General features: G+C 43.2%; 1 long non-coding RNA gene across 1 annotated transcript; it reads left to right on the top strand.

The window, feature by feature from the left end:
- The first annotated feature begins 1,365 nt into the window (after nucleotides 1–1,365).
- LOC109371258 (uncharacterized) lies at nucleotides 1,366–14,647 on the top strand. Its single transcript, XR_002121848.1, has 4 exons — nucleotides 1,366–1,418; nucleotides 4,567–4,621; nucleotides 12,329–12,399; nucleotides 13,920–14,647. It is a non-coding gene; the product is annotated as an uncharacterized LOC109371258 (long non-coding RNA).
- Nucleotides 14,648–24,041: the final 9,394 nt, after the last annotated feature.

Genomic DNA, 24,041 nt, shown 5'->3' with positions numbered 1-24,041 from the left:
CTTTTATATCTTTCAGGCGTGATTTATAGCTTTCTTTGTATAATTTCTAAGCATTTCTTATTAGAAATTCTGTAATCTTAAACAAGTTACTTTATCCTCCTGAATCTCAGCCTGCTTATCCATAGAAAAGGGGGATTATAATAGTTTCCTTGATGAGTTACTGTGAATAGTAAATAAGGTAAACTGCAAACTAAGTCCTGTGTGAATCCTAGTTTCCTGATTCTTTCCCTTGAGGCTGATGCTTGCTCTTGAGAAGAGGGAGGGAGGGAATGATTTGTCGCACCTGTCTAGCAAGGACATTGTCTAGGTCAGTCAATAAGTCAGTCAATATTGTAGAGCTCACCATGTGCCAGGGGCTGTGACAGTTGCTGGGGATGTAACAGCAAGAAAATCAAACACGATTCCTGCTCTCATAGAGCTTCTGGTTAATGAACATTTCCATTAATCACACAAGATTTTACAAAAGCAAAATGCAAACCCAATTAGCAAGGCAGGCCCTGCAATTCAACAGATGCTAAAATTGTACCACATAGAAAAGTGGAGGCTTTAAATACTTTTATAATACAGATCCCAGTTTGAGTCATCATGCAAGCAGATATTACCTAAAATGAGAAAGAATCAGAGCTGGAGGGAACACACGGAGGAGGGAACTGAGGATCAGTGGGTCCTGATCTGATCAGGATCACACAATCAATGAGTGATAGAGCCGGGACCAGAAGCTCGGTATCCAGGCTCCCAGGCTGGGGTACTTTCCAACACACACCCACTGTCATTCTATTTTTCCATCTGCATCTCTTGTCACTGTCACGTACATATCAGGACTTCAGCTGTCCATGGTGGTTGTCTAGGGAACATTGGCCAGAAATGAACAGCACATTTCTAAGAAAGACCTGATATCACTAGAGTCATTATGTCATGTGGCTGCAACTCACTCCACAGAGAAGGCAACCTAACGCAATGATATTGACATATAGAGTTAGAATGAGGATCAAAGGAGACAAAATCAGAATCACTGTAACTAGTGTTTGGAATCAGACACAATAATTGACTGTCTATGTAACCTTTAACAGGCTGTTCAATTTCACTGAGCTTTGTTTGTTCGCACCTTTAAAATGAGCATGTACCTGTGGAATCTGTGGAAGATATTGTTAATTATTCTCAGTTTGGTTCCCCCTTCCTCTATACTAATAGAACCCCCCAGTTCTTAGATGGTCAAATGGCTGTCTGGAATAAAGACCACATTTCCCCAATTTGTAGGTATAGCCATGTGACTAAGCTTTGCTTGGTGGAAAGCCAGCAGAAATGGTATGTCCAACTTCCAGGAATATCCTTACAACTTTCTTCTACTTTTTTTTCCCTGCCTTTAGTTGGAATATAGTGGTGAAAACTTGAGCTAGAGGAGCATCAGAGATCAAGAGGTAACCCTGGGAATTAAAGCCACACACAGTAAAGCACAGGCTAGGAGTCTGGGCCACTATGAGCCCTGAACTCTCCTGAACAGCTTACTAACATTTTGATGTAAGATTTTTTTTTGTATTGTTTTTAAACCACTGCTATTTTGGGGACTAGGATATCTCATGCAGGGATGAGAAGCAGTCCTACCAATATTTACTTCTTGCTATAATGGGTATCTGTTGCTTTTGCCTGCCTGGCTTCCATTTCTCCCAGCTTTAACGATTACACCTCAAGTTTTCTTTGAGGAATGACCCCTCCTCCAGCCTTCCTGAAACTGAGAATTAAGTTGCATCACCTTCCCCAAATGGACTTTGAATTTGAATGGAATTTGAATCTTGGACAGTGTAACCCAAGCGCCAAGAATGTCAGAACTAGAGATATGTCCTGGAGGTGGGTGGCAAGGAAAGTAAGCTCTTCCTTACTAAATAGCATCAAATAAGAAATATAGCAGGAAAGCTAAAGATAGAAAATCACCATTTTACAACCACCATAAATAATAGTGGATTCAAACAAGAATCATCAATGGATATGAAAACCATTAGGTGAAAAAATGTTGGGGAACAGGATATTCACAGTCCCAAACTACCATTATAGAGGTTATTTATCAATTTCAAAGGCATAAAGCTACCTCCACAGTAGAGAGAGCTGGTGGACTTCATTTAGCCAGATGATCAAAGGCAGTATCACCAACAATGGGACATCCAGTGACCACTGATATGTGGCACTGAGACGGATTCAACATCATCTGTATAGCAGTCATGACAAAACTTATTAACCTGGATATAATTAAGAGGAAATAATCAAACAAATTCAAAATGAGGAACATTCTGCACATTAACTGGCCTAGACTCTTCAAACATTTCACCGGCATGAAAAACTTAAAAAAAAAAATGCTGGGGAATTATTCTAGATGAAGAAGACTAAAAAACATGATCGTTAAAATGCATGTTCCTTGATTGGATCTTGGATAAACAAAACAGGACAGATATCAAGAACAGTTTGAGGACAATTCGGGAAATTTGAATATAGTTTGCATGTTATATGATAGTATAAAATTTATAGTATATTACATTAATATAAATATGTATTGTACATTAGCAATGTAAGTTTCCTAAGTATGAAAATTGCAGTTATATAAAATATTCCCATTCCGTTGTTTTTAAGAGATCCACACCGAAGTATTTTGGGGCCAACTATCATGATGTCTGCAACTAATATTGAAATGGTTCAGCAAAAACTTAAAATGGATAAGCACACACACACACAGAGAAAGAGAGGAAGCAAATGTTGCCAGATGTGAACACTTAGTGGAGCTGCTTGCAGGGCATATGCTCCAGTGTATTATTCTTGCAACTTTTCTGTAAATTTAAAATTTTCCAAATGAAAAAATAGGGGGTGGGAAGTCTCTTTTCCTTTTTCCATCCTAAGAATGAAATACAAAACCTTCAAAGTAATGCTAGCTTCTTGTCATATCACACGCCCTTGGCCCTTAATTTTTTTTTTTTAAAGATTTTATTGGGGAATCAGGGAAGGAGAACAGACAAGTTGCTGTCCTTTTGTTCTTCAGTCTAATTGTGGAGGACGTCGCTTCACTGGTCCGTGTTGGTATTATCATTGCCCAGGTGAGGCAGTTGCTCGCTGGCCATTGGACGGCTGCTCATAGTGGTTCACAGCAGCTCACAAAAGTGCATGCCCACTGCTGGCCAGCCCCACTGCAGCCTACACCATCGCTGGCAACTCACGGCAGCCCAGCTCCAGGTTGAGCTGTTGTTCACCACCTTAGCGTAGAGGGTGCAGTGTCACTGGCCCTCATGTGGGATCTGAACCGGGGCCCTGCTGCTCAGAGATGGCATCCCAAGCCAACTCCCAACCAACACGCCACTCAGCCAGCCCAGCCCTTAATTTTTAACAAATTAAATTTAGAAGGATGAAGAGTTATGGTAAAGGGCGGTGTGTGTGGGGGGGGGAGGTGTCTAAGGCATAGTGACATAAGGAGCCCTGAAGCCAGAGAACCTATAGGCCATGGGAGTGGCCCCTGCAGCTGTCAACATGGAGCCATGGAGGTTTTCCACTGTGAGGGACATTTGAGGTCTCATCTGGGTTTAGTCTATGTGACAGTGGCCTTCAGGATACACTCAAGGTAGGCAGAGCATCAGGAGAGGGGTGGTGAGCAAGAAAATTGGGGGCTTATTACACCAGTGCTCAGGCCTCTTTCTCCAATATTATTTCCTATACCCCGCCCTTCAGCCTTTCTCCTTCCCCCTGTGAATCTCCAGCCCCACAGACCTTCCCACTCCTCAAACAGGCCACGTATGTCTCTCCACTTACAGATGGGATAGAGCCCACGTCCTTACTGTGTATAGAAGGGCCTCCACCCTTCTGTCTTAGCCAACTCTTCCTTCACTCAACTCCTTTCCCATGTTCTTGTCCCGATGCATAAGCCATTCTAAACCCATTGCTAAATCCAACATTTGCTGCTTCATATCTCAAGGCAGCCTGCCTGGAGTGACCGACCTCTCCCCCTGGACTCTCCAGTGAACCCCCACACCCTTCCCTCAACCCTCAGCTCAGTGTCTTCGTCCGTGGAGTTTTTCCTGCTCTCTACTCCTGACCCGGAAGTTCCTGCTTCCACCAATCGCCCCTTGACTGGCTCCAGTTCATCTTCTCATTCTGTGGCTAAGACCCTTCTCTTAATCAGCTAGCCTCCCCCGTGATTGTGTGACCTTCCAGACACCAGGAATGGTGTCTGACACATTCTAGTGTTAAGAGCAATACCAGACTTCAGGTTTGTGAATGAACGAACAAGTGAATAAAAGGTAAACTACTCCAGGCTTAATAATGATAACATCAACAATAACAACAGCAATGCTACTGGTGATGAATACTTATTGAGCATGTGCTCTGTGCCAAGCATTATGCCAATTGCCTTTACCCAAATAATTAAATCCCTAAAAGAATTGTGAGGCATTGGCCCCGAATAATAAAAGCCAATCAGTAGTGAGTTATTACCATGTGTCTAAGCATGTCTAAGCATTTCACATGTACTTGCTCATTAAGCCTCACAACAGCCTTATGAAATATAATGATACTATTATTATTTTCTTTTTATAGATGAGGATACCAAGGCCTTGACAAATGAAGTTATTTGCCTCGGGTCACACGTCTAGTAAGTAATGAAGTGGGGCTTCATCTCCTTGCAGTCAATGGCGAGACTCAAGACTCCATTATTACATACTTCCCAATGCCTCTGTCAAAGTTTAGAATAGCTGTAACTGGCATGAATAGTTGAGAACGTTCAATTTGGTCACTGCAAACAGTTCTCAATTTCAAAAGACATTTTTTGGGGGTGAGAATGTGCTTCTTCGCATGCCTTTGCACACAGCACCTCTGAGTTGCCTGTCACTTAATCCCAGCCACCATGATATTTGACATTTTGCGTTGCATCAGTCAGGATAGGTAACATGATAAAACATCTTAGCATGAATAAACGCAGGAGACATGACCAGGAGTGCTTTGGAAAAGCCATTTGTTCTGGATTCCTAAATCATAATCCTCCAGTAAAAGGGCCTGAAATCCAGACTTGCTGGAAACAAACAATAGACTAAACATTGCATGCTCACATCCATGCCAGAACATGGGATGTTACAGGAGCCAGGCTTGCCAGCTTCAATCTCTGGCCCCTTGCAATACAGAGAGGAGCAGAAGCTAGGAAGTCCACAGTGTGTGCAGAGATTCCAGCACAAATTCTTGAGTCGTAAGAGGACTTCAGACTTAGAACCAGTATGGAGCCTGTAGTTTCCCACATCCAGAATCTTTGGGAGTCAGAGGCAGAGGGAAGGGGCTGGAGGCAGTAGATGTAGTGACAGCTCTGTAGTCCCTCAATTCGGGGCTTGAATTCGTGCTCTGTAATGTGCTCTTTGGTGTGAACCTGGGCAAATTAACCTCTTTGAGTCTTCATTTTATTATCTGTAAAATGGGAGTAATAGTGCCCACCCTATGAGTTAGTGAGAATTCAATGAAAAATGCCTATAAAGGTCTTCCTAATAATGAATAACATTTATTGAGCACCTCCAATGCCAGGCAATGCTTTAAGCATTTTAAAAAATTTGTCTGAATTTATTTAATCCTCCCAAGCACCCTATGAACAAGAGACCTAGAAATCAATAGCTTCTCCTGGGACACCAGAGACCCAGGAGCCAGGGCTAGAAATGGTCAAACACATTGACTGTCCCACACAGAAAATGTATCCTATTAAAGCTACTGCCTGATTCAGGTGGCAGCCCTTCACCTCTACTCTTGAAGAGGCAGCATGGCGATGAAGGAAGGCAGACCAACTTTGGAGTCAGACAGACCTTGTTCTCAGCCCAACTTTTCCACGGATTGCTGAACATTCTCAGCAAGTTCTTTAACCTCTTTGAGCTATAGTGTCCTCAGTTATATCATGGAGGATAATTCTCTGAGCTAAGGTAGAGCAATGCGCATTAACTGATGTAAGATTTACAAAGACCTTAACTTGAAGGAGTGCTCAGCAATGAGGAAGCTTATGGTTATTATCTTTTTTTTTATTATTTCTCAAATGTGAGCAGTTCATATTTACAGTCCGACCCTTGTCTCAGACCAATCTTAATGCAGGTCTCAGAGCCTCTTTAACAGAGAAATTCATTCACACCAAAGATGGATTTTCCTGGAAATCTTATCAGGGAGACAGAGGAGGTAATTTACATTCCACATCCGAGAACAAGTGCTTGGAATCCTCTTTTGACATCTTTCTTCTCCTGAATCTCGTTTCTGTGCCGCCCCTCAACTTGCTCATTTGTTCACCATGTGAAGCTCTATTCTCCCGCTTCCAAATTTTCCTAGGATCCACTCAGTCTCTCACCCCTATTTAGTTCTTGACCAAATTTTACATCTAAACTTGCACATCCTACTCAACAAACCCCAAAGGCTGACATTGTCCAGCTGATCCTCCTTCGAAGGTAGTTTAATGTTAGGGATCTCAGCTCTGCCCCACCCTAAGCAGCCTATCAAAGTCCTTTCTAGACACACACAGAGCCCTCCCTGAAAGGTGTCCTAATAAAATTGTCTCTGTCACATTCCATTACTACTCCCCTCCGCTATTAATATTGGGTAGCATGGCATATAATAAGTACTCAGTAAATGGCAGGTGTCTGTGATTATTTACAGAACATTCTTATTTGTTCTTAGTAAATTTGTTCCTATTGACTTCTACTAGGAAATATACTGAACTGATGGAGTAATTTAGCATATGTGAGTGTCACAAATGTATACCTTTTAAAAGCAAGATACCTTTTACATTGGTCTTCTATAGGATTTGTTCAAATGATGAAGACTCTTTCCCCAATTTTACATGTAATAGCATTTTTAAAAACTAGCCTTTGCTTGAATCTTATCAACTAAATAAATCAATAAGGAAAGGTGAATTGTATGGAAACATCCTTGCCTGGTCTCTTAATCACAAGAAGATAAAAGTGATATAAAGCAGCAATCATTTTGGGGAGAAGGGAAAACAAAACAGCCATGAGTTGGCTTGATGTAAAATACCAATGACCACCAAGCAATATTAGCAGTTAGGCAAAATCATCAAAATTTTAAATGTTATGGATTCTGGTTTCAAAGAATTGAACTAGCAAGTCTTATCAAATTTTTTACAGAGAAACAAAGGTGTGTGTGTGTGTGTGTGTGTGTGTGTGTGTGTNTGTGTGTGTGTGTGTGTGTGTTGTGTGTGTGTGTGTCATATAGAGTAGGTCTCTGCCTATTTCAGTCATCTCCCTAAAGCAGTTAACCTTGACCCTAAAGCTGTTGAGTAGTACTTTCCTCTATAGCTAGAGAAGAAGGTAGGTCTGCCATTCTTGGGCAGAAAGGGACTGACAGTGGGATTTTACTTTCTTTGTTAGAACTACCTGCTCCACTCAAGAATTTGTACATCTTGGTGATCCGTCACGTTTCCAAAGGATTTTGTAATTCTTTTTGACCTTGGTGTCTCCAGTTCAGGGACATGAACCCAAGGGATTAGGAATAGGGGGATAGGAAACCAGGAAAAAAAGACCACAAGAGACAGAAACTAGAGGGAATAGCATTTACTGAGCACCCACTGTATTTCAAGCATGTTACCAGTGGCTTTTACCTGTGTAATGATGTTTAATTGTCACTGCATTCCAAGAGATTGGTATCATTATTTTCTTTAAATAAAGGGTGAAACTGAAACTCAGAGGGTTAGACTTGCCCAAGTTCTCAGAGCTAGTGAGGGGCAGTTGAATAGTTTCTTGGTTTTCTGATTCCAGGTCTATGTTCTTTTCAGTATACTATAACACCTGTGAGAGATAGAAAAGAGGCAACTTGCTATGGTTTTCCATAGCCAAACTCCTTGTGTGCCTTTCGAGGTTCATAAGGTGGTGGTAAGCGCTCAGGCGTAAGAGATAGACAAGACAGTTTGCAACTTACCTGTAAGACAGTCCCAGTTGTTCAAATAGTGAAAACTGAAATATTTTCATACTAATTCATAAATTGCTGCTGATCTGAGCCCCTTGAGCGGGCTCCCTCTGCTACCTCCGCCATCCCAAGCCCTTCCCCAGGACTTCTCAGACTTCTCCCCTTCAGCAACCAAATAGTTAAGTCATTGCCCATTAAGGGGCCCCTGGGAACTTAATTCAATTCTTTGGCCAATTTATTCTGATTCATGGGTTTCTTTTTTTTATGATTCAATTAAATTTATTGGTGCAACAATGGTTAATACTTACATAGGTTTCAAGTGTACAATTCTGTAATACATCATCTGTATATCCGATTGTGTGCTCACCACCCAGTCAGTTCTCCTTCCATCGCCATGTATTTGACCCCCATGGTTTCTATACTATATCAGTTAACAATTCTAAATAGTTTCCCTGCCCCTCGCCTGCTTCTTCCCTTCCCTCACACCCAGTTCATCTATGGAAAGTTCTATCTTTGCTAATATGGGTCCTTGATTTATGTGATCCTGAATCTGGAAAATGGGTAGAGAGAACTAGAAAGGCAGAATGACAGGGAAATTGAGTTGATCTATGGAATAAAGAGTTGAGAAGGAGAGATAGATAAGGAAATAAAGTCTTGAAGGCTGAAGTTTGAGATAGTGTGGGTGTATTTGCTGGAATACTGGAATCACACACTGTGTGGTTTGCTGGAACCACAGTGTATGGTTCTGGAAAAGTCTAATTTAATGAATTAATAAGGGAGGAAAGACTTCTTGAGTAGTGTTGCTGAGAACTGATCTTCCTTAAAGTTCCCAAGAGACATAAGAGAAAAAAAAAAAAAAGGGAATCTGTCCATAATTACTACCAAACTATGCTTATTTATAGTCTACCCAGTGTAGAGATGAGGCCATGTAGAGCCCTGGATTTATGAAGGATACAATAAAATGACCTCTAAGGTTCCTTCTAATGTTAACCATAAACAAAACACCTGAATTGTTCAACTTCTATGGGTTTCATATGCAAGATGACAAACTATGGGGTTACATAGTACTGGACACAGTAGGCCTATAGTTATAGTCTTAGATCTACCTATAGTCCACTGTGAAGTTTTAGGAAAGTATCTTGCCTGTATCAGTATTTTTGTGTATAATTTAGGGAAGACAATATTTATTGTTGTTGCTCCTTTTGAAGTTGTTTTTTACTAGTTTTTTGAGTTCTGACTATGTGCCAGACACTGTTTTATGTCTACTACTTAATTGCATCCCTACAATAAATCTGTGAATTATGTATGATCATTTCCTTTTCACAAAGTAGACCCAGAAAACATGAGAAACTTGCTCAATGACTATCATCTAAACTGTGGCAGAGCTGGATTCACAGTGTCCCCTCTTGCTCCAAATCCAGTGCTTTTGCCTTATAACATATGGCCTCCCAGCCTGCCTGAACACCCTAGAATGAAAGACGTGAGTAAGCTTTGAAATATATACAATGCCATAGAAATATCAGGGGTTTAAAAATACAATTACTCATCTTTAAAAGTACTCCTCTGTACTTATTGTCATCAGAACGTCCATTCCACATCTGGGGTGGCCGCTGTTGTGCACCATCCAGATCTCCTTTCAATGAAGAACCTGTTATTACCCCAGCTGCTGCTGGGAGTGCTGTCAGCAGACAGACAGCCTTCAGAGATCCCTCAGCTCCAGAGAGCCACTTCCTCCACAGTCACACCCCTTCCTGGAGCAGCGCACATTCAGTGACTGATTAACGCAGGGGTATGAAGACTTGGCCATCAGGCCTAACTTTGGACAACTGTGAAGGGTCACTCTGGTTTCAGAGCTCTTGGTGGGGTCGGCCAAGTTTGTTGTGGGATCTGCACATGGGTTGCCTTCTCTCTGTCAGTCCTGCTTCTGCCCTGGCCTCCTGTTAATCCCCAGGCACTCCCTAAAAACGTCCTGTGGGCTAAACACCTTCTGAGTTTGCTTCCTGGAGGCCTCAGTCTGTGACAATATTGTATTATCGTTAGTTCTTTATGCGTCTAAAAGTCTCTGGTAACTTTTACTCTTCTTGAGGGCTGGACATTCATTTTATTCCTTCTTAAATCACCAGTGCTTCCGCTGAGCTGCCAACAGGTAGCAGGATGGCTCAGCTTTAAAAAAAAAAAAAAAAAAAAAAATCACCAGTGCTTGGGTTGATATTAGGTCCAGAAAAGATGCTGATTATATCTTCAATGAAGGAGAACTAGACCTGTATATCTTTAGGATAATAATATTATAGTATTATTAACACTTATATAGTATTTATAATTTCCCAAATACTCTTTTAAGGGCTTTGAACATAACACACAATGAACTCTCCTAACAATCCTAGGAAGTTATTATTATGATTATTATTATCCCTGTTTTACAGATGAATAAAGGGAAGTACCTAATGGCTATAAGTTCTGCCCAGAGCCACACATCTAGTGATGGACCTGTGTTGTAATTGCCGGGAACCTGTCTGTGAGGTTCACTCTTCTAACTGCTAGTCCTTACTGCTTCGCTTTTTGTATCCTTGTACATGTCAATCTCTCACCCACATATTTATCAGAGAGGGGTAGAAAAGAGCTAGGTAAGGAGAGGAGGAGGGATAATCCTCTTATTCCAGTGGCCCTGAATCATCACAGAATATGTCCGGGGGACGAAATGTATGCTCCATGTGCCTAGATGCAGGCTCGGCATATTCAGGGCAGAAGGCTGCCATGCCCCCCCCAACACACACATACACACACGTGATTTCAGTGCACAGCAAGGTTTGGGAACCAGTGATGCAGGTGGCACTTTCAGGCACACAGGAAGCACTTACAGAAATGCCAAATGGAGGCTCAGGGATGAAGTGATCTGGCAGTGGCCAGGGTGGCAGAGCGAGAAAGAGCCAAGACTCCACTGTTCCAGGGTCCCAGCCCAGGGCTCTTTGAGCTATGCTTCCTGAGGCTGGGCCAGGAATCTGCCCTGGCAGGGGGAACCACATACCTCACACGTGCATCTAATGATTCCTCAGGAAGTGGAGGCTTTGGGGCTGACAAACGCTGCACCGGAAAGGGGAGGGGAGAGCCCTTCAGGAGGGGGTCAGCAGAGCCAGCTTGCTCAAAGCATTGTCCTTTCCTTCCTCCGACAGGATGCCAGGAGCCCCACAGAAAAGGGACTCATTTGTCTTCATTCCCAGCACAATAACTTGCTGCTGGCCTTTCTCTCCGGCCTTGTTCAGAGCAACAGGATACAGTCTCTGCCAAGAGAGAAGGAAGGAAGGAGGGAGGGAGGGAAACGACAGCAGCTCAGAATCTCCAGGCCCCCAGCCTGGACCCTGGACCCTGAAAAGACCCAGCTCCGTGAGGCTAAGGACCCAGCCTAGGAGGGTCTGGGTCAAGCTGGGCCTGGTAGGAGGAGAAACACTTTTCAGTCTCATCCTTAATCAGATGGAAGGTGAACAACCGTTAAAAGCTGAGCTATCATTTCTGGGTGGCCTCTGTCCAACTTTTAATCTAGTCTTCTTGTGCACATTTAGAGAAGGAAAATAAATAGGATCAATGCAGAACGAGACCTTCCTTCATTCCTTTTTCCTTTGGAGTTAAAAAAGAAGGATGTATGCTTTGGAACTTTTTTTTTGTAATTGAGAGTTTTCTGGTCTCACCCCAGATCAATAGCGTCAGAAACTCTGTGTGTGTGTGTGTGTGTGTGTGTGTGTGTGTGTGTGTGTGTGTGTGTGAAGAATAGAGATATGGTGGGGGCTTAGCCATAGCAGAGATAGAGGGAGGGGTGGATTGAGGAATTGGTATCGTGTTGCAATCTACCACGGTAGGTATTATCAAAACAATGAACAATCAATACATTTTAACAAATGTCTATTGGGCTCCAAATATATGCCAAACACTGCTAGAAATGATTTTGTACATTGTTAACCCAGAAGCTTACAGTTTAGTAGGTGGCTTAGACAGGTAATGGATAACTATGAGTGTTAGAATTACCTATTCAGCAGGAGTCAGCAGCTGGGAGTCTGAGGGACCCTCATGAAGAGACCCCCTCACCCAGTCTAATCACACAGGGAAGATGAACAGCTTAAAGGGAGTTTAAGATCACCTTCCTGGGCAGGAATGGCTCCAGAAGAAAGATGCACTCATTTTAGATTAACATTCTAGTCTTGCCTCTAAGACTCTTCTGAGGTACAAAACAAAAAAGCATCACAGTGAATTAAGACACGGGCCCTTGATGTGAACTCTGCTTCCTGTCAAAGAAATCACATAATTTTTTTTAAACTAAACTTACTTAGATTTCAGCACAGACACATTTTGGTTTTTAGATTCTCTCTCTCTCTCTCTCTCTCTCTCTCTCTCCTCTCTCCCTGTCTATCTCTCTCCTGTGTTTCCAATCTAGAGTTGGAGTGCAGAGACAAGAAGGTGAAGAAGGCCTGAAGAAATGTCTGTGGTGGGCGCTGGGGTAAGAAGGTGAAGTAACAGGTTCCTGGCCTTTCCTGTGGAGCTCCCACCTGGCTGGAGCTCATCGCGGGAAGCAGCAGACTGGAGTAAAGTCCAGATGGATTCAACCCAATCATTCAAACCTGGGTTCTGATACGGATGCCAACACTTCACATCTGCGTGAATTTGGGCAAATTAATTTCTCTGAGACTCGGTTTCCTTATCTGCACAGTGAGGCTGCCAATGATCATTCTTGCTCCTGTGCATTATTGTGAAAATTAATATAGCAAAGCTTTGCACAGTGCAGAACACTGAAAGCAAGGTTAGCAATTATTAATTCAGCAGACTGTGAAAAGGAGGGTGGGGCTATCTTTAGGGAGACTGGGACCCTGACATTCACGTGTAGCCCAAAGTATTGACTGAAAGATAGATGACTTCCTTATGAGCTATTAAGCTCCTCTTCACCCCAAACTCCCACAGAACCTGGACCCAGCCACATCTCTAATAAATAACAGCTCAACCTGGTTCAGGAGAGCACATTTTGACTCCTGTGCCCCTGCTGGGATGAAGTGACTCAGGTGGAACAAGTTTATTGAAACACAAACTAATCATTTCTGTTGCCAAAGTAGGCTTTTGGCAGAGCCCCGTGAAGAAAGAATGAGTGAAAAAAATTATCCTGAATTGCTGAGACAGCATTGTATTTAGACAATTAAATTTGGAAAAGCAAGACAGTTCCTGTAACTACCTCCCACACCCCCTACTCTAAGAACAAAAGGTTTTGTTGAAGGTATTCATATGGATATTAATACCGACACTTTAATGAGCCCCTCAGTAAACTCATCAGCAGTAATTACACCCAGCCTTGGTACCACCAGTGGGAAGGTACCAAATTGCGCCTCCAAAAATTAGTCACTTGTAAGTTAACCCCACAGTCACGTCAAGCAGCCTACACTTGATGGCTGATTCACAAAGATTCCTTGACATCTCTGTAGTTACAGGGGCCAGATCACCATGGGTAGTCTGCAGAAAGGGAAAAGTTCACGTTTGCAAAAGACCTACGTGCCAGAGAAAGGAGTTTTGAGAAAACCAGGGACAGAGCTTTATTACTGGGTTAATGATGGCAGCAGTACTAGTATGCTGAGCACTTACTAAGTACTTGCTGGGTGCCAGGCATGGCGCAGAGCATTGCACCTGCCCAATCTAATTTAATCCTCATTTAAATTCCTAGAGCAGAGATGTTTCTATGATGCCCATTTTACAGATGATAAACTCAGGCTCAGAGAACATAAAGGGCTTTGTCCAAAGTTTCAGTGCTAAACTGGCAGGGATAGAGATGTGGACCAAGTCTCTAGGTGGGATTTGAGTTTCACCTATGTAATGGGGATAGACGAAAAAGATGAGCTTTTTCTGCTCACTTACTAAAGACATTTTAGAGGTTGAATTTTGCCTTGGGTTTGGCCTTGACCCTCAGTACGTAAACCCATAGAAGAAAGACTGTTCTGCCTTCCTAACCTTCCCCACTCTCTCTCTCTCTATTTTTTCCCTCTCAGGCTCAGAGTCCGCACAGAAGACAAGGGTTCAGACTTCTCATCTGCTGCTCTGGCTTCCATATCTTTGTCCAGTCTCTTCCCTTTGCTTTTTCCTCGTTGGTTATTTCAAGAAATTACATGGTCTAAGGGAGACCAAGAATGAAAGAGAGTGAGTAAATAAGAGTGAATGAGAGAGAGAATGAAACAAAAAAGGGCAAATAAGAGTAAGGAAGAGAGGATGAAGGAGGGAGGGAGGAAAAAAGGGAGGGAGAGAGAGAGAAAAGAGAGATCAGTCTTTGAAGCCTCCAGACTTGGTTTGAATCGTTGCTTTTACTATCGGTACAATTTTTAGTAAAGCTCCCTGACTCAGTTTCCTCATATGTACAATGAGGGTGGGACTACTTATAAGAGTGTTGTGAGGATCAAATAAAATAATGTTACGCATTTCCTGCCACCCAATGGGCATTCAATAAACCTACCACTTCCTCCCTCCCTCCCGTCCTTCCTTCTTTCCTTGTTTCCTTCCTTTCTTCCTTCCTTCCTTCCTTCCTTTTTTTTGCCTCTCCATTCCCTCCTTCCTCTCTCCCTCAACAAGCATCACCTAAACCCCAGGTACAGTCCAGGACATCTCTGCAGACATTACTAGTTTAGTCCTTGAAACAACTCATGAATTACACAGTATTATATTCTCATTTTGCAATGAGGCCTAGCGAGAGGACATTGTAAACTAGGATCACCCAGCAAGTGACTGTCCCAGCCAGCATTCCAATGCAGATCTGTCTTTCTCCACTGTGGAGAAATAAAGTATAAGATGTGTGTGTGTGTGTGTGTGTGTGTGTGTGTGTGTGTGTGTGTGTGTGTGTGGTGGGGGCATCTGCACTGATGGGCTTTTACAGTTTTCTTCTTTAGAAGTTTCACTGGAGGGCTGTTGAGAAAATTATCCAAATCATGTTAATGAGCAATTGAGTGCTGGAGTTTCTCTGAGGGAATGTAGTGAACAAAAGCTTCTGTTTGGGGCTGGCAGCCACTAGCTGTGATCATTATCTCAGCTGATACCACCAAGGGGCTCTCAGCACAAGTAATTAACTCAATTGCCTCCTCTGAGGGTGAAGTGGGGCTAACAAAACTTAACCACCTAGCTTAAGGGAGAATGATTCTGTGCTCATTGATGAAGTGTTTTCCGAGACCATCTGGTGCTGAATGGTGTTATCATACAAGCCAAAGTGAGTACAGGCTGGGCCCAGGGAGGCTCAAGGGCACTAAACGAGCCCTTCAAAGCCTTGATGTGGGCTCAACAGAGCTGGATCTGACTCTAAGATCCATCACTAATGAGCTTGGGATGTCCAGTGTGGCTCTCAACCCGAGTCCTTGTTCCTCCTCTATAAAACGCAGTTAATAAAATTTACTCCATGTTGGATGGATATAAAAGAAAGATCTTGATAAAGGATCCTGCACACAGTAGGTACGTATCAAACTTGATGTTCCTTCCCCTAAAGCAGTTCTATTTGGGGAAGGAGAAGGGGAAGGACAGCATTGCTGTCTCCTGACAGACAAACTCATTTACTTCCCCTCTTTAGGAAAATGACAGTTTCCTAACTCAGGCTTGTGGATTTGAGTAGGCAAATCATTTTTGATCGTGTCAGTTTAAATGGTTTTATCTAGTTGGTCTCTTCCTCCTTCCCACTGCCCCATTACTACATAAACCTGTTTCTTTTTTTTTTTTTCCTTTCTCATCTAGTCACTCTCTATTGAGCATTTACTGTGCTACATGCTGTGCTAAATGCCTTCCTAAGTTACCTTATTCCACAACAATAATGAGTTACCTCATTTATTCTCTAACAACCCAGTGGAATAAGTACCATTGTAATCCGTATTTTACAGTGAGGAAATCAAAGCACAGAAAAGTAAAGAAATGGGTCCAGGGTCATAGAGCAATAAGAGTCATAGGAGGGAGAGTTGAATCTCAAACACAGGTCTGTCTGATTCTAACGCACTTTTAGCATGGCTGGGGTCAAGAACCGTTTCTTAGATCATCCTGTAAGTGTCCAGTTGGCTAAGCTGTGGATGCATGAAGCTTTAATTCTTTTCCTTATAAGGAAGCTGCTTCCCCTGCATTTCTTCTCTCCCACTTCCCACATATAGGAATGTGGGGCATGATGGTGGGGAACAGCTACAACCACAGGATGAGGGCAGCACTCTAGGGTGTGAGAGGGCACCAAGAAAAAAGGAAACCGAGTCCTTGAATGACCTTGAGGGACAGAGCCACCATAGTCCACTGGACTGCCTTTTACCTTGTTTAAGTGACTGTATTTGTCTGGGTGAAGCAGCTGAAAAAATGTCCTAACTGGAAACATCTAATATTAAATGGCTATGGGGTCATTGGGAGGACTGAAGAAACACAGAGTATACTGAGCTTTTAGATATGACCCCAAAGTCTTGAGCAATCCAGAGATCTTCCATTTATTCTTGGCCCTTCTACAGAATGGAAGCTGTGGTTCTAAAACACTCCAGCACTACTAGGACAAGGAAAAGCCAAGTTATGCCTGCTAGAGTCAGAACCAACAAAATGGGTACCCTGTGCTTGGACTCTTGATCCCCATGAATCAAGCAACTCAGCATTGGGCCCTCCACTGATTGGGCTGCAGAGAAGCCAGACATCCTCATGACTAATCTTTCCACAGAAGCAGCAGAGGCAGCAGAAGCTTGTCCCCTCACTTCTCCCTTCCAGAATTCATGCTCAGGCATCTGACTGGCCAAACCTAAATTACATCCAGAGCTTAGCTGCAAGGGAGTCTAGGACATGTGCCTTTTACCTTTCTAGCCCCTATATTATAGGGATCTACACAAGAGGATGAGATGGATTTGGGGGTGCTAACGCACTATATCTGGCAAAGTGGATTTATTGCATCCTGAGGGTATACAGTCATTTAACAGATATTTTCTACTGAGCACTTATTATGTGTCAGGCACTGCATTAAATGCTGCGGTCACAGGTGAATATGACACAGTCCTTACCCTCAAAGAGTCTGTACAACTTACAGCATGGCGTGCTAAGTTCTATGAGGGAAGCAGAGCAGGGATGCTTAAATAGGTCTCATGTATGTGGGGGGAAAGAGGGAGTACTGGTCAAGGAAGCGCTTGGGCAGGTGAAGCCTGCAAGTAGTCCTGAAGGAGACATATCTCAGCTTTGTGACCAAACACTTGGACTCTGGGATGACACTCTGTTGAATCTCCCTCTACCACTCACTAAAACCTTGAGTAAGTTCACTGATAGGCCTGAATGTAAGGCAATGTTTGTCTCCCTTCTCCCCGCTGCCCTCCCCTCAAAAAAAACCCTCTCTCTCAGAAACCTTTGGGCTGCTATAACAAAGTGCAACAGACTGGGTAGCTTATATTTATATCTCACAGTCCTGGAGGCTGTAAGTCTGAGCTCAGAGTGCCAGCATGGTCAGGTGAGGACCCTCTTCTGGGTCAGACTTCTCTTTGCATCGTCCTCATGTGTCAGAAGGGACTAAGGACCTCTGTGGGGTCTCTTGTAAGAGCACTAATCCCATTCATAAGAGCCCCACCCTCAGGTCCAAAGTACCTCCCAATGTCCCCACCTCTAATACCATCACATTGGGCACTAGGATTTCAATATATGAGTTTTGGGGAGACACATTCAGACCATAGTAGGGAGTGGGTTTATATTTGACACCCTATAAAAATCAGTGCTTTATTTTGAACAAAAACATATAATATTAACTTGAAATAATATCAATTAATTTGATGCATAATGCCTTTGGGAGTAAAAGTCACTCACCAAGATCACACAACTAGAGACTGATGGAACCAGTGCCGAAGCTTTCTCCATCACCCACCTCTTAGCTCTGAGCCACACCATTCTCCTTGCCTGCTGGCTTCTCCCGGTGCTCAGTCCCTGCACTGCAGCTAATTTCTACACAGCATTTCGGATGTTTAGGACTTGACCTTTCTCATGGACTTTTGGCTCAACCTGCACCTTTGGCCTCCCAAGGTCTTAGGCAGGAACCCCTTGGCTTTAGACATGTAGCCCTGGGGAGGCCTTTCTCTGATCTGGCCCCTCTTCTGGTTGGAGCTGGACTCAGGCTTGTCTTGAGTCAGGTCTATCCCAGTCTCAGGATGGCTTCTGGTCGATAGGAGCAGCTAACACTGCAGATCCAGGCTTTCTTCCCCCAGACGTGCCAATAGGCTGGGACGGTCTCATCTGAATGAGTATATAGGGGGCCAAATTCAAATTCTAAACAGCTGAGCTGGTTCACACTTGCATACACACTTTATACTCAATCACAGGTGATTCCCTTCTCTGTCACACAGCAGCCAGCATTTGACTCATTCCAGCACCTGCACAAATGGGAACCAATAACTAGGGGATTCCCAAACATTTCCCCTGCCCCTGAGTTTCCGGAGATGCCCTGATATCACTGGGCCTGTCGGATTTTCTGCCCTCACTCTTTCCTCAATCCACCTTAGGCTTTCTCTCAAACACTATTAGAATATGATTTGGGGCCAGTCCAGGGCTGGTGGACCAAGTTCTCAGACTGTAGTGCTTTATCTCACCCAGCAGAATTAAGCAGTATTGCAAGACTAGTGTTCACCTTCTATGTTGCCCTGAGACCTAGAATGCATTCACTTATAAAGTATAGAAAAATAAGCCAAGGTTCTAGGAAGACCACAAGCTGGAGAGGCAACCTGAAGGCATGGAAAGAGTCCTGGTCTGGGACTCTAATGAGAGGAATTGAAGCCTTAGTTCAGATGCTGACAAGCTGCGTGAACTTTTGACAAATGATTCCTCCTACCCCTCCTGTTTCCTTAGTAGCAAAAATATGGAAGCTGGCTAGACTAGATCAAGACTTTCCAAATGGTAATGTGTATATAAAAATCACCCTGGGATCTGTCAAAATGCAGTTTTTGATTCAGCAGGTCTAGGGTTGATCTGAGAGTCTACATTTCTAACAAGCTCTCAGGTGAGGCTCTTGCTGCTGGATCTTAGTTGGAGTAAGGGTCTATTTCAAAAGTTCCCTGCAGCTCCTGCACTCTGCATACCTCACACTCTTTTTTTGGTGACAAGAAAAATATCTCCGATGGGTTTAAGTATGTGCTTATATGCATATTTGTTAAATTACACACATAATACAGGTGGCTAATAAATCCAAACAATACAGAAATATAAAGACACAGAATGTAGTGGGTAAACCCACCTCCAAGAGAGAACCATTGTTAATGGTGTAAAGTATTTAAAAATGTGACCACCCACCAAAAGTGGCTCTCAGCTGCTCCTGCTCAATGAGCCTCCAGGACCTTTCTGGAAAGGGAGTTCAAGTTTCTTCTCCAGCTCAATCATTGCAACATCTCAGTGCAATAGGTGACAAGGTAGTGAGTTTGGGCTTATTAAGTGGAGGAGTGGAATTCTTTATGTTGTATTCTCAGATGGGGATTTAGAGTTTATGATGACTTCATGGAGGGATCTTCAGAGAACTAAGGGAGGGAGAATGAAAACACAAAGTAAGGGCCACAAACTTCGTCACCTAGGACTTTCCAAATAGGGGCTTTCTCCTCCATGATTTATCGGTGGGAGCATTGCAGATATTAGGGGGGAAAGTTTGGCATATGTTTTCCCTACAAAATGTCCTGTGACATCAAAGAGTGATCTAATGGAATGAAGAAAGATGAGAATCTCTTTGGCAATGGACTCAGGACCTTGTTCTGGCTACCTGGAGCAGAGTCCCCTTAGTCCAGGGGACCTAGGAGAAGGGAACGTGTTTATCTTCTGCTACCTCAAGCACACAGCTGATGGGGCCAGACTCAAATCCTGGCTTTCTGCTGTTTGAGAGCAGGCTCCTGAGCCAAGATTCCCCGACTGCCCCCAGGGCTACATTCAGACCACTTCAGATGGCTATTCTTAATTTTTTTTTTTAGCTGAGCCATCCTGCTACCTGTTGGCAGCTCAGTGGCTGCTCAGCTCGGGCTGCACTCGAACCCGCTGATGCTCAGAGCTCAAACTCTTGAGCAAGCTCTTAACCAACTGAGCCACTCGGCCGGCCCTCAGATGGCTATTCTTGACTTGGTACCTCAGTCTGTTCCCCTCTCCCCATCCTCCAGGATGGAATCTTGATGCACTTACAAAAGCAGTTCCCCCTAATGAATTCTGCTCTTTCCTGCCTCGGGATCCATTATAGGCTGTGTCCTCTTCCTGTAACACAGCCCTTTTTCTGTCATCTCCCAATTGCCTTCACTAATCTCCTTTCCTCCTTTCCTCTTGCCAAGTGGAACAGGGGGTCTCTTCGCTCCACTGGATCTTACACAGCCCTATAATAACACTTCTTACACACTGTAATGTAATTTTTCTCTCCTACATTAGACCAGAGATCCTTGAGGACAGATACCCTATCCTTTTTAAGGTTTTATCTCCTTCCATAGCATAAAGTGTACTCATCAAATATTTGTTGAGTGAACAGGAGAAATATTATTCACTCAAGGAGAATTAAAATGATAATGACTAAATATGCTTGCATGAGTTAATTTCTGGTTAATTGAGGATTTACTAATAAAGACAGGGTCACTGATTCATTTACTTGGTGGACAAATTTTGAGAAGACAGTATGGTACAAGTGAAAGACACTGGACTTGAGATCAGAGAGACGCAAGTCTACCATTTATATATTATGGCATGTCATTAGGCAAGTGCTTGACTTATCTGGGCACCATTATCTTCAACAGGAAAAGCGTGATTCCTATCATTATCATAAGCTTAAATGAGATAATGGACTTCAAAAAAACTGTAGTGAGATGTGCAAATGTCAGCACTTGTTATAATGGACCATTTCAGGAAATTAAAGACTATACCAAATGACTGTCACCAGCATTGGGGATGGCTCTATGGACAAGTTATGAAGATACTGTCTCTCAGTCACAACACCCTCCCCCATCCCTCTCCCCCACCCAGCCCCACTCCCCTTGCCATACACACACTTCAGTACTGTTTCGAGACACTTGGCTGGAACTCTACAAACCAAATGCCTCCTTTGCCCGCAGCTCCATTTTAGACTCTACCAATAGGGAATGCTAGAGAGAGACTATAAAATGGGCAGAGGAAGAAGAGACTTGCTCTTCCCAGTTTGCTTCCTGTTCCTGTCAGAGTCACCCCAGTCTTGCGTCTTCACCCTGGCAGCAGCAGTTCCTTCCAGTTGCCGATTTTCCAGCAGTTAAAGCACCAACCTCATTGCGTCTCCTCAGAGACACCAGCTCTAGCTGCTGGCACTCTCTCCTAAGGGATCTGGGTTGCAGCACACAGCTTCTCCTCTAAATTCCGAGACTTTAGCACCAGCTGAGCAACACCCACTGTGTTTCAGTCCTCAGGGCCTCTCCTTCAAGTTCCTGCATTTTAATAATCCTAATCCCTTCCTTCGTCCCCCTAGTGCTACAGGTGGTAGCAGCTTCCTGCAGTTGTTACCTTCTGTTACTCTTTTTGCTATATTAGTTCTTTAACACTGAATTAACAATTCTTTTTATTAAATTCTCTTTGTTAAAATAACTGGTATGGGGCCAGCTGAGTGGCTCAGTTGGTTAAGAGCTCGCTCAAGAGTTTGAGCTCTGAGCAACAGCAGTTCGAGTCCCAGCCCGAGCTGAGCAGCCGCTGAGCTGCCAACAGGTGGCAGGATGACTCAGCTAAAAAAAAAAAAAAACTGGTATGATTTCTGTCTCCCTACAGTATTCTGAACCAATACACTCACTGACATATTAGGTTACATTTGGAGAAGAAATAGGAGAACTTTGTAGAAAAGAGCTCAGGAAACTCTGGCAGTCCTTAAGACTCCTTGAAAAATTCTAGAATGTTCCTGTGGTGAACAGCTTCTAAGATAGCCCCCACTGATCCCTATATTCTGGTATTCATGTGGAATTGATAGGATGCCACTTCTAAGATCAGGTTACAAAACAGACTCTGGCTTCCATCTTGGATTCTTTCTCTCGGATTGCTCACTTTAGGGGATACGGATAGACAGTCCTGTAGCCAGACCCACATGGTGTGGAACCAAGGTCTGCAAACACATGAGTGAGCTTGGTAGCAGGTCACACCCTCTCCCCTCAGTCTTCCCTCAGATGAGACTGCAGCCTCAGCTCACCTTTTGCCTACAATCTCAAGAGGGACCTTTAGCCAGGGGCACCCAGGTAAATCCCACCCAGATTCCTGACCCCTAGAACTGCCAAAATAAATGTGTGTTGTTTTGAGCCACTAGGTTTTGGGGTAATTTTGTTATATACAATAGATGACTAATAAAGTCCCTTCTATTAAGAAACTATGGAAGGACAAAAGGAAACATTTTTATAACTTTATTTTCTAAATCAGTGAATATGGAAAATTGGAATAAGAATCAACAGTTATACATAATTGTATTCAACTGAATATTCATTTAGTTCCTACTATTTCACTTTCTCCAAACCTTAGTTTCCTTTTTTGTGAAAAAGTGTATTGGTGGTGAGGGAACTGGGACAAAGAGAATTGAACTACACATTTCTAAAGAACACTCTACTCTAATATACCGACAGGCCTACCCTGAGCTAGGTTTTAGATGAATAAAAAATACATGTCAAACTCTAGGTCTCATTTTTCAGAAGCTTATGAATTAATTGAGACGTGGATAAAATTTAGTAATCCAGGGAGACCAGGACTAGTCAGGATCCTTGTTTGCAAACAGTGTATTTGTTGCACTAAGTTAACTTCTTTGACAGACAACCACAAACTATCCATGCTTTAACCTTATAAAAGTTCATTTCCTGGCATATGGAGGGAGGGGCTCATTTCTACATACTCATTCAAGAACCAGGAGCTCAGTCTCCTCCCATCTTATGGCTCCGCCCTCTTCTAGCTGACTTCAGTGAAAGCTGGGGAAAGACAGAGAGTAGTGAATGGTGCGAGAGGTTTTCATTTGTCAGCCCTGGAAGTACATCACTTCTTTTCATATTCTATGGGCCAAAGGTCAGTCATGTGGAACCATAGAACTGCAAGGAATGCTGGGAAATATAGTCAGCTGTGTGCACAGGAGGAAAAGGAAGTGAGGTTTGGTGAATACATAGCAATGCTTGCCTCAAAAAAGGAACAATTCTTGTTGAATTGGGTAGAAAAGGAATAGATTGGAATGGTATTTCATAGTTAATGCTACCAAGAAAAGTTATGCAGGTTGTGTCCTGAAGAAAGGCACCTAAATAGGGAACAGTGAGTGCAGGCTGTGTTCAGCTTGGAGGAAGATTTGTTTCTTTCTAGTGATCTACCAAGAGAGGTATGCCCTTAAGAAATTCATACAAAGGCAGTGTATGTACTAGGTGACCCTGTGCCTTGCTCACAGAATTGATGGGAAGGTAAAGGGGTGAGACTTGAAAATAAGAGAGAGCCCAATGCTAACACAAGAATAAGCTATTCAGGATATTGCTGCTGAGCTGATCACCACTAGACATTCACTGTTATGCTGACAGCCCCTGCTGGAAACCCAGTGTCTCCCCCAAAGATGTCCAAAGTATGGAACCAGGTAGGCTTCCTTGGGTTCTTGTGGCAACACATTCCACACATAAGAATACTGCTCTGGTTCATATACTGGGTGATACAAAGGCTGTCAGTTTTTAATGGGGCCCACAGTAGGACAGAGTTTCTCAGAAGGTGAAGGCTGCAGTGCAATCAGCACTGCCCCTTGGGCCATACATTCTGGCCAGTGTTATGATGTAGGAGGTAACAGGGTAGGAAAAGTGTCACTATGAATTTTATGGCACGCGACAGTAGAAGAATCACAATGCAGGTTCCTGGGATTCTGAAAGAAGGTCACACATTCGCAACAGAAAATGATACAAATAGGTTATCAGTCCAAATTTGGTTAAGGACAGAAAACAAAGAAAACAAACAAACAAAAAAAACAGGAGGCACAAAGCGCAATTACCAGAAATGACAAAAACAAGAAACATCATGCCCACATGGTTCAAATTACTCAGGAAATAGGTTTAACCACTCCTAGTACATACTAACCAGAGGGACCTGGTTTATTTCAAGAGGCAGAATGTTGAGCACATAGTAGGTGCTTAAAAAATAAAAGCTATTCCCAGGCAAGAAAATGCTAAAAGAGTCCATCACCGCCAAGC

This window comes from Hipposideros armiger, unplaced genomic scaffold (genome assembly GCF_001890085.2).
Source record: "Hipposideros armiger isolate ML-2016 unplaced genomic scaffold, ASM189008v1 scaffold_557, whole genome shotgun sequence".
Taxonomy (NCBI): Eukaryota; Metazoa; Chordata; class Mammalia; order Chiroptera; family Hipposideridae; genus Hipposideros; species Hipposideros armiger.
Note: the sequence above shows the minus strand (reverse complement) of the source record. Positions and strands in the feature narration are given on the sequence as shown.